Source organism: Tupaia chinensis, unplaced genomic scaffold (assembly GCF_000334495.1).
Source record: "Tupaia chinensis unplaced genomic scaffold, TupChi_1.0 Scaffold000688_1, whole genome shotgun sequence".
Lineage (NCBI taxonomy): Eukaryota > Metazoa > Chordata > Mammalia > Scandentia > Tupaiidae > Tupaia > Tupaia belangeri.
The window spans coordinates 925,290-937,215 of record NW_006160211.1 but is presented as its reverse complement, the minus strand read 5'-3'; the positions used below and the strand labels follow the sequence as shown (position 1 = coordinate 937,215).

At 43.8% G+C, this 11,926-nt stretch overlaps 1 pseudogene; it reads right to left on the bottom strand.

Annotated features, from left to right (window-relative positions):
• Positions 1-95: 95 nt before the first annotated feature.
• Positions 96-5,557, bottom strand: LOC106736208 (ribosomal protein L18-like; annotated as a pseudogene).
• Positions 5,558-11,926: the final 6,369 nt, after the last annotated feature.

Here is an 11,926-nt window from a genome sequence, read left to right as displayed (position 1 = left end):
CCCCCCCTCCCCTCCCATCACCGCCCCAGGGTTGTTTTTTTTTTTTTTTTTTTTCAGAATCCTAAAGCTTGTTAATAACAGGGTAGGATCTGGGGTTAGTTTTTGTAGCCTCGGCTGGCACGTTGACCTCTGGCATGCTCGAACTTCCAGCCCTTGGAGCGGACATAGCTTTGGTGTGACTGTACGGGGTTCCAGGGGCCTTGCCGAAATGCCCGTACACCTCGCGGCCCTTGGGAGGTCCGGAGAGTAGGACGGTGCCATGGCCCTTGGGGGAGTCCAGGGCCAGCTGGTCGAAGGTGAGGATCTTGTCCCCAGGCTTGAGGATGCGGCTGCAGGCCAGCTGATCACACTCAGCATGCACCCCTTCAGCTTGGGCACCTTCTGAAAGCGCACATCGTCTGTAATGGCCCCCATGACCACAGTGGTTTTGTTTTCCCAGCCAGGAAGCTTCATCTTGTGGATCATCCTGGAAAGGGACAGAGGGGGCAGGTTGGTGCGACTCATGGACAAGCTCTTCAGCACAACTTGGTTGAAGGTGGAGTTGGTGCCTCTGACCAGAAACTGGTATAGCTTGATCAACAGCCTCAGGTAATGTCCTGACTCTTGGGCTCCTTTACACGAACCTTTCCGTCCTTGTGGCACCTGTTGACTCCCTTGATGACACCTCTACTCAGCCAGGTCCGGAAAGACCCCAGGGGATGATTCCCACTTTCTCTCTCTGTCTCTGCTTCTCTCTCTAACAAACGCATGCACCCTATAGCAAGAACCACACACACACACACACACTCACACACACTCACACACACTCAAAGGTGAAGAAGAGCAGAGATGACAAAGCAGTCTTTTCCTTACCGTTCCAGGCTCTTCCTGGGTCTCTCTGCATACTAATTGTGAAGTTACATGAAACATCCTGCATCGATATACCAAATGATCTTTCTTTTTGCTAAAGCAAGCTCTTCCAGGCTTCTGTTAAATATAAGCAAAAGTAACAGGGGCTAGATGGGATGATGCAGCAGTAATGCAATGTTCCGTAAGGCTAACCCATAGGATCGGTTCTGGGCTCCAGCTGGGAGACCTTCCTGAAGACATTGGAAACATGTACACCCACAATCGAGGGCCGGGCTGAGTCTGAGGTGGATTGATGCCTGAGGACTCTGTCAGAGTGCCTGTCTCTCACACTCTCATGGAAGAAAGAAAGACACTTTTTAAAAAAAGTTATAGTTTTCCAAATTGTGTGCATGCATGCCCCAAATCCCGAAAGGATGGAGAAACGGAGGAGATGGGATTGCAGTATGACCACACTACATGATGGGGTGTTTTCTGTCTCTCTCTCTCCCTCTGTGTTTCTCTGTCTCTCTCTCCTGGAGAGTACACTCTCTTTCTGGCAATTAATCTAAAAATAAGAAAGAAAGAAACTACAAAACTTGTCATTTTCACCATTGTCAAGGGTACAATTCAAGAGCAGTCGTTGTATTCACAGTGTTGTGTAGCCATCACCGAGATCTATTTCCAAAACCCTTTCCTCACTCTAAACAGAAACTCTGTACTTCTTAATAATAACTCCTCATTCTCTGCTCCCCACAACATCGATCTACATTCTATTTCTGTGTATCTACCCGTTCTAGATATTCCACATAAGCAAAATTGCACATTTGTAATTGTCCTTTTTTAAATAATTATTTTATTTAACTTTATTATTATTATTCATTTTAATTTGACCAGAGAAAGACAGAGAAAGTGAGAAAGCAAGCTGCCAGGTCTAAGCTTCGAACTGCCATCAGTCATGTGGGAGTCCAGCATCTTCAACCACCATGCCACCTGCTGGCCCATGTAATTGTCCTTTTATGTCTAGCTTATTTCATTTTATACTTTTTCTTTTCTTTTTTTTTAAGAGATGTTTGCCTTGGGGTGTGTGCACTTGCCAGGAAGAGAGAGAGACAAAGACAGTGAAAGGGAAAGTGATAAATCACCCCCTAGGAGGAATGGCCATGCCACAATCCCTTCTCCATTCTCCTCCTCGGATCTCGGACATGCACTCACACATACCCAGCGTGATCTTCAAGCCAACAGTCCCAGGACTCAAACCACAGTCAGCCGTATGGAAATTCAATGATGTAACCAATATGCCATCTGCTGGTTCCACTTCACACCTTTTCAATGTTCATCCACATCATGGCCTTTATCAAAACTATTCTTTATGGCTGAATGATAATCCCTAACACCACATTTGGTTTGCCTACTCTTCTGTTGGACACCAAGTTCTTTTGAGCTTTTAACTAATGTGACTAATGCTGCACTAAATATTAGTGTAAAAGTATTTTTTGAGTCCTTTTTTATTTTTTTATGATTTTTTTAAAAAAAAGTTTTGGAGAGGTTTTTGCTATAGGGCGCATGTGTTCACCAGAAAGACAGAGAGAGAGAAATCACCAGACAGAAAGGGAGAAATCACCCCCTGTGGAGATGGCCATGCTATAATCCCTTCTCCTCCATTCTCCTCTCTGGATCTTGGGCACTCACACACATGTACCTGGCGTGGGTGTAAGCCACAGGGTCTGGGTCTCAAACTGCGGTCGAGTACATGGGAGTCCAGCAACGTAGCCATTACACCATCTGCTGGTCCCGCTTTTTTTTTTTTTTTTTCACTATTTTAATTATTTTTTTAGGTTGTCATATGGTACATGCACTTGCTAGAGAGAGAAAGTGAGAAATCACCTCTTGGGGGATGGCCATGCCTCAATACCTTCTCCTCCATTCTCCTCTTTGGTATTTTGGGCATGCACAAACCCATACACGCCTGGCATGATTTTCACGCTGCTGGGTCTGGGATTCAAACTACTGTCGGCATATACGACTCCAGTGCCTTAATACCATACCACCTGCTGGCCTCCTAGTTTAATAACTCTTATGCTCAGGCCTGTTGGTGGTATGGTGGTTAAAGTGGCTAGATCCTGCATGGTTGCTGAAGCAGTTTGAGTCCCAGACCTCATGGTTTGAAAAACATGCTGGGTGATGTGTGTGCATGCCCAGAATCCCAAAAGGGATAATGGAAGAGAAGGCATTGCTGCATAACCACCTCTTTGATCTCATTCCCACTCCCTCATCTCTCTCATACCCTATAGCAAAATTTAAGAACAAAGTCCTATACTCATAAGGAGATAAATTACTCTTCTATTTTATATTATTATTATATTAATGTGTGATAGCATTAATGTTAGTTTTCACGACGATAATAAATCGTAACTCAGCATTAGTATATATTTGCATATCATGCAAATATCCTTCGTAATATGCAATATTGTTTATCCATACATCATGGTCACTATAGTTTGCCTACTGCCACTACAGCATAGGGTTTGCCTTTCATTATTTCTTGCCATGCCTCAGGCTATGCTCCCCTCTTGGGAAATGAGCTGGGCCACAAAATGAATTCGTGCTCTGACATTGTACATTGAGAGGGTTCAGGCGACCAGCACAGGCAGTCGGTTCCTTCGGTATTTGCCGTATACATAGGGCTGCTTTCAGGGTGCATTAGCCCTAAAAGCAACTCCTGAGGAAAGTGTGAATCCCTTTGGTCATAAAATGTCATCCACAGAAACCAAAGCAAAGCACGATATATTTTTAATTATTAACAATGTGAATCATGATAACGTAAGGTATTTATAAAGCCTCTCCTAGCAAGCACCCATGGTGAGATATACTCAAACACTGCATCATAAAATCTCAGAAAAATAATATTAAAAAGTTGTCAGATGGCAGTTTAAAATGTCCCCCTCCAAAATAAAAGATGCATGCCTCAGAGCATTTACCTCAATGTTCTTCCATTCATTCTCTATAAGGGGAGGCAGCCAGGAGAAGATATAACTTTCTTCTCCACCTCCACATATGGAAAGTCCTAGGATTTTTACATGAGTCATGGTTGGTGTCAAAGGTCACACAAGATTGTTCTCTTTTCCAGTCATTGCTCTGCTCAGAAAGTATGCCCTTTCCTCCAGGTCCAAGGTGAATAGACATAAACTTACATATGACTAGATTGACTGCATCACGTCAAGAAAATTGTTTCCTTGCTTCCGCTTTTACTCTCAAAATTATTCTTTATCCCAACATTAACTAACAGTTGACACTTTGGGACGTGTAGCACATAGCAGGTGCTCAGTATTTACTTGTTAGACAAGTAAATTAATGGTTTAGGCAAAGAAAGTTATCTTGATTCTCTCTCACCTTTGTCACCGAATGCTATATACAGTTTGAAGCATGTATGTCCCTATCAGAATCTAGGTTGTTCAAATACATTAACCTCCTAAATAATGAGTCTGGAGAATGGAAATTCAGGAAGACCCAAATCTATTTGCCAGTTACCTGGCTGGGTGTGACATTAGCATAAATCTAGAGTCCCCAAACAAAGGAAACACTCTTCAAACTTAGCTGAAATATATATATTTCATAGTGAGATTTTTGCTATAAAAATAAAACATTTTAGGGCCAGCAGGTGGTTGGGTCCCCATAGCAAACTGTTCAGTCTGCGTCTGAGTCAGGCACCGTGGCTTAAAAACCACACCCAGCATGAGCGCATGCACACCCTAACCCCAGAGGAGAATGGAGAAGGGATTGCAGTGGGCTATTCTCCCTGGGAGTGCTTTTTCACGCTCTCCCATCCCTCTCTGGCAAGCATACCCACCCTAGAGCAAAACTTAAAAAGGAAGAAAGAAAGAAGAAAGAAAGAAAGAACAAGAACAGAAAAGAAGCAGCAGCAGCACTCTAATAATTTTCAAAGTGAATACATTAAATACAACAGAAAGCTTTTACCACACTGGTATGAAGCGACAGGATCAATAGTTGTGATCCAATCTGTTAAATACTGGGTTTTAAATACATGACGTTTAGTTGGAGATGGGATTTATTACGTGTCAAATCAGAATCAACGTAATAAACAGCCATGGTAAATGCTGTCTAAGTTTTAAAACGTCCAAACCTTTTGGCAGAACTGGAAGTCAAAACATATTCAAATAGGAGGAAAAAAGTTTCTCAAGCTTAATGTGTATTCACCTAGCAGTACGATGTTGGATAAATAAGTTCGTGCGCTGTTGAGATTTAGTCTGAGATTTTTAAAACCTGCTACAAGAAATGAGGATCCGTGTTGATGATAAATTGTCCATTAACTGTATTAAAGGCTCTTCCTCCACGCGAGGTGTTGCCAGATGCGTGTTGTGTCAAAGCGTAATTCCAGTTAATTCATGGCTCGTTTATTAAATGTAATGGAATTGGGAACAGCCCACGGAGCATGTTTCTCAAAGGCAGGTAACCTGTTGTAATGAAAATCCTGCAGGAGCATCAGGTAACCCCACCTCGGTGAGCGGAGCGCAGGCTCTCCCATCCAGCGCGGTGAGGCAGCCCGGGGTGGAGCCCCAGGCACCGAGGAAACGCTGGGTAATTTGTCCGCCTCTCCCTCCCTTGGTGGCCCCACCTTCCCTACCGGAGCTCTGCCTCTTCCCCAAGGGGGCCGCCCACCTCGCTCCCCTCCCGCGGGGATGGCCGCGGGGAGTCCTTTACTATTCCGCATGGGCTGGAGTTAGGGCTGTCAGAGTCCTACGGTGCGCTCCTCTGTTGTTTCCTCTGTGACTTCTGCGCTGTCTTCTCTGAGGGAGCCCTCCCCTTGGGCGTTCCATTAGTGTCCAGCAACTGGGGCCAGGCCACGTTGCAGGGGTGGAATACAAGCTTTATTAGGGAGACTGGAGCGAGATGGTTATGGTTGAACTCAGACCTCCTGACTACACCAGGCAGCCCGTTCCCATGATCTGGGGCTAGCAAAAGCTGGCGGTGTATGGAGTATCCAGATCCTGGGATCAGCAGCTGGCATAATGGCTATGTCGCTGAACTCTCATGTAGTCCACCGCGGTCCATATCCTGGACCCAGTGGCTTAAATTCACGCCGGGCACGTGTGCGTGCATGCCCAAGATCCCAGGAGGAGGGTGGAGAAGAAGGGATTACCGCGTGGCCATCCCCCCCCTGGGGTGGTGGTGGTGATTTTTCGCTTTCTGTCTCTCTTTATGGCGAGCGCAAGCACCCTATAGCAAAAAATTTTAAAAAATTTAAAAAAAATTAAATTCCTTCTGGGGGTGCTATTTCTCTTTCTCTGGCTCTCACAGAAATAACCTTGGGGAAAAAAAAGGAAAGGAAAAAACTGAGTTGAGCTTGTACATAATTGACTTAGCCCTGGATATTATGCCTATCACTATTTCATGAAACCATGCAGATGAAATGTATAGGATGGTGGAGTGGTGGTTGGTATAACTTCTAGTGGGTATAAATGACGATGCATCAAATCAAGACGGTGTTATACTGCCACTAAAGTATACAAATGAGAAAGAAAAGCAGAGCAGAAAAGTTTCATTTACATCATTATAATAGAAATGGATATAAATATAGAGATTATAGAAGAATATAGGAGTCAAACTAGAAAATCGTACTTTTCTTACAAGAGGTTGAAGATGACTCACCCCATTGGGGAACTCGGTATGTGCCTGGAGCTATTCTGGTTCCTGTATTTTTTTTTTTTTTTTTGAGGTCTGGTTATCCAGAATATTCTCCTATGAACTTCTGTAGATCGGTTAGAGTACACAGTGTACTATAATAATAAGGCCCCCAAATACAGAGATTTAAAGGAGGTGGAAGCTTATTTCTCATGAAACCATCCAAAAATAGGAGTGGCCCAAGCTGACAGTGGCTCAGCTCCATGAACTTATCGGTAGACACTGATTTCCTGCCTCTTGATGTCCAACCAACCCCTAGGCTATTTTCCAGCATTTGCACTTAAAGCCTGGATGCTGCGATGGGAGCACTGGCACCATCTAGCGATGGAGAAAGGCAAAGGAACAGAAGCGGAGGGCAACTGATCTGTGTTTTTAAGCAAGTGAGGTAGGTGACACGTAGCACTTCCAGGGAAAGTAAGCGACACTGGGAAACATGGTCTCTAACAGGGACTTCATGTGCCCAGCTAAAAACATAGTAGCATAGTAATAAGAGAACAGACTTTGGGGACAACTATCAGCCACATTACCGTTTCCATCCAATTTCTTAAGAGAAGATTTTTATTTCAGTTTATAGACATTGTTGCTTGCCATGGAAGTATCAGGTCACAGTTTCAATGATACCGTTCTTTGTAATTATTACTTTTATTATTTATTTAATTCTATTTATTCATTCATTTATTTTATTTTGACCAGACACACACACACACACACACAGAGAGAGAGAGAGAGAGAGACAGCAAGCAAGCCACTAGGACTGGACTGGACTTGAACTGGAGCCGGCCATGTAAGAGTGTGCTGCACCTTCACCACCACCACCTGCTGGCCCCAATGATACCTTCTTAAAGAGGCTTAGCTGACTACATTCTCTAAAGTAAGTGCCCTCCCCTTCCTGACACCATTTTTTTGTTGTTGTTTGTATTATACTTGTATTTTGATTTGCCAGAGAGCACACATGCACTTGTAGGAGAGAGACAAAAAGAAGAAAAATAGTACCCCCCCTCCTTTAGAGATTTTGGGCATGGACATACATATGCCCATATGCTCTTCAAGCTGCCAGTCAGGGATTTGAACTGCTGAGTCAGCCGTGTGGGATCCAGTCACCTCAACTACCATGCCACTGCCACCCATGGCCTGGCACCATTGTTTTTATCCCAGTACTTTGTTTTCGTCACCAGTTTGTAAGTATCTACATATTTTTTGCTACATTTTCCTGTCTCTTCCACATGTCTCTTTTCCTTCGCGCCACATGGCTATCACCTAGCATACTGTCTGTCCCTGGACAAGCACGAAATAGAAATTCAGTATTGAACGAAACAGTCTTCAAGTTCTTGGTGGGCTACTAATGATATTGGTAGACAGGGAGAATACAGAAAATGGAAGTTTGGAGGAAGGTAAGATGAGTTTTGCTTACACGTGCTGAATTTTAAGTTTTGAATGATTTCAAGATGATATTCAATAGGTGGCTAAAAATATGGATCTGGAGCTTTAGAAAGAGCATCAGATTGGTGTTAAAGATCTGAAAGCCTGGAGAATTGGTAAGGTCATTCATTCATGGACAGCATAGTGAGACAACAGAGAAGGTGTAGGAAGGAACTACAAGGAGCAACATATTTAGAGGGTATAGGCACAGGAGATACCAACAGAGCCTAGACTTTACCAGAGACTGTCAACAAGAATTGGGAATTTTCCGGGAGCAGCAGTCACTAGTGATACATATGAGAAGGGGTATTGAATTATGTCACCTCGGTGAGAAAAGGCCTCTAGACCTGCAATGGGGAGCCCTAGCTAACTGGTTTCAGTGGATCAGTAAGCTGTGCCCTGAGGAATGTCAGAAAACAAAGGTAGCAACTATACAGCATGTTTTCAAGAAACGCAGCTGTTGAAAACAAGAGATATTTTATTTGGAATGAGGCAAGGTCAAAGGAGAAATGTTTTATTAAGATGAAAGAGAGTTCAGAATCTCTATATGAAAGAGAGGAAAAAAGGGCGGAAATGACTGATGGAGGGATTTTGATCTATTGGGTTTGAAAGGAGACAACAGAGGGTCGCTCTTCTCTGAGCATATAAAGATTAATTTAGAGGAGGCAAGAATAACAAGGAGTTAAAAGAGTTTTTGTGTGATGGCCTTTCATTTATCTATGAAGGACGAAGCAGTTATCTACTGCAAGGACAGAGGTCTGCCGATTAAAAGCAAGGTCTGCTTTTGTAGATTACTATGATTAGACATTTTTTCTTTTCTCCCTTCTATCTCTTCCTAATCTAAATTTGTCTCGCAAAAGCTGTCGGGTTGCCAAATCTTTCACCAATCTACCCAGATACTAGCTTCTTCAACATTAACGGACAACGGACCTGCAGGGCAGCGAACGCGGACCGCTGCCCCAGGCTCCCTTAGTTCCAATCGTGAAGACTGAGCTGCCCTTGGCACTTTGCGGGCCCCAGTTCCTGCCGCTACGGATTCTCTCGCGCGCACTGCGCAGGCACCTCCTAAACTAGCTCGCTACAGGTAACGGGAGATTTAGAGAGAGACGGTTCCCTCCTAAAGTCCCCAAAAGATAGCACAGTGCTTAAGGCCTGTAGACACAAGGCAGTGCGGAGGGAACAGGCTTCTGAGCTGCTTTTCCTTTCTCGTGGCGTGTCCGGACACCACACCTACGAGCAGTACACGCTCACTGGCCAGTTTTCGAATTCAAACACGCGCAGCCAAGTCCGCAACGGCGCACGTAGCACGCGACGCTCTGAAGTCAAGGAGACGAGCGGTTGCCCCGCCCCATGACGTCTCGCGCGTGGTGCCTCCAGACCGCCCCGTGCTGGGCGTGGCCGAGCTCGCCACGGCTCCTCCCCCCGTGACGTCACGGCGCCGTAGACACTAGTATCTCTTTGCTGCAGATCCCATCGCCGGGCGCGGTGGCGCGTGCCTGTAATCCCAGCTACCCGGGAGGCTGAGGCAGGAGGATCGCTTGAGTCCAGGAGTTCTGGGCTGTAGTGCGCTATGCCGATCGGGTGTCCGCACTAAGTTCGGCATCAATATGGTGACCTCCCGGGAGCGGGGGACCACCAGGTTGCCTAAGGAGGGGTGAACCGGCCCAGGTCGGAAACGGAGCAGGTCAAAACTCCCGTGCTGATCAGTAGTGGGATCGCGCCTGTGAATAGCCACTGCACTCCAGCCTGGGCAACATAGCGAGACCCCGTCTCTTTTGACCTTTTTGACAATCAAAATCCTAAAGATGTGTATTTTGATGTTTCGTTATTGTCTTTCATTATTTTATATCTCTCTTTTCGATTAAGCCTCGCCCGCTGACAGTATCTTTTGAATACTTGAAACTACCTCGTCTCTGACCCCTACTGGAGTATAGTCAAAACGTCCCTGTAAAAAGTTGCTATCACCTTGGGAGCCGACAGGGGCTGCTCGTAAGCTCATGCCCAGTTGGAAAAAGAGTTATCACGACGACGGAACACAAAGAAGGTTTTCCAAACATTTTCAAGTCGGTTCCGTGGCAGTTCATGTGTTTTCGGTTATCCCTATTCTCTATATCGGCCAGACAGCCCCTTCTCACGCCCCGCCACGATGTTTTCTCTTTTCAGTCTTCTCGGATCAAGGATATTTTGAACGACACTGATTGAAGACTGGCTAATCGCTGTAATCCTTATATTCTGCCGAGAGGGACGTCAACAGGCCCTCCTTGTACGGAGTGGGGTGGAGGAAACACCTACGAGGAGGCAAGAATACCCTGGAGATGTGAGAAATGAGGGGCTAGAGTGCAGCTCCTCTGTCCCCTGGGTTCTATCACGCTAGGATCGCCAAAAGCCGATGGCGCGCAGATTCCCATCATGAGAGAAGGATTTCAGCACCTGGCTGGTGTGAGCCTGAAAGCTAAACCTCCCGTCCTTCACAGAGCCATCCTGCTTACCTCTCATACTCATATCTCATTTTTCAAAAAGTGAGTGAAGAAAGTACGAAAGGAGAGAATCTTTACACTTTCCAGTTCTTAGTGGTCTGGAAAGAGCTGTCTTGGAGGGTTTCCTGTTATAGGCATTTTAGGAGCAATGGAAATTTGTCAAGCTTTTTATTGATTTTAACATTAATCTGATAATCTATTGGGAACTAAAGACTCCAAACACTGGATTTTCACTGCTACTTATACAATGAGAGGGGGAAAGGAACAATGTAATAAACTTTTCATAAAGCTAATGGTACTTTTTAAGGTGGCTCATTATATTTGAGTAAAGATAAACTGATAGAAAAGACCCTCCTTGAATTGAACAGCATCTTCTCTATGGTTGCTTCAGGTTCTGTCCTCTGAAATCACATGGAATAAATCTTATTCCAGTTTTTCAGGACAACTTTTTAAGAATTTAAAAGTCACCTCCAAATGAATGTATTTTTACTAAGTTAAAATATGTGAAGTTTCCCCTCTCCTGAAATAGAAGGTCAAATAATTTTGGCATATCCCATTTGTTTTTCATTAAATGAGTTTCTGAATTTGCTCCAGAATGACTTAGCTGTGGATGTACGAGCTGCATTTCCATTAGCTGCCTCTGCTAGCCTTGGGGTTCCTGCACTTGGTCTTTTCTACCACCTGTGGAAAAACTCGGTTTTGTGGAAGGAGGTAGAATAGGCAGCATAATGCTTCCCTTCCCAAGATGTCCATGCACTACCACCCAAGGAATGTGGACAGCCTGAAACCCAGAAAGGTAAGGAAAGGGATTCTCCCCACAAGCCTCAGGAAGTAATATAGTCCTGCTGACCCATTAGGTATGTCTAACCTCCAGAAATCTAAGATAGTAAATTTGTGTTATTTAAGCCTCTTCATTTTTTATAGCAGGAATGAGAAAATAATACATGGAGGGAGTCAAATTTAGTCTGCATCTGACACAACTGTGAGTTTAGAAAGGAATCATTCCAGTAACCATCTTCTTTAAATTTAATTTCTTCTTTTTCTTTTTTTTTTTTCTTCACATTTTATATTGAACACATTTTCACATCATTGCTTTTTCCCGTGTATGTTTTTTCCATGCTTTTATTTTAGGCCTTTAATTATGTTGATGATGCAATTTTTTTAATATATAGAAACTTGAAAGTTTTATATACTCAGATTTATAAATCTAATCCTTTATGATTTCTGCTTTGAGCATTTTGCTTTGAAGAGTCTCACCCATACCAAGAGCAAATAAATATTTGCATAGATGTTTATGACGCTATCTTTTAGAGTACATACTGATTTTATTTATTTAATATTTTATTTTACATTTAATCACATTTATCTTTACAGTGTACAATATTGCTTTTCCAGCATGAATACCATGCTTATCAGTCAAGATAAAGACATTACTATATACATTATCATCAGTGAATAGCTTTTTTTTTTCTTTTTTTTTTTTTTTTTGGGGGGGTTTTTAC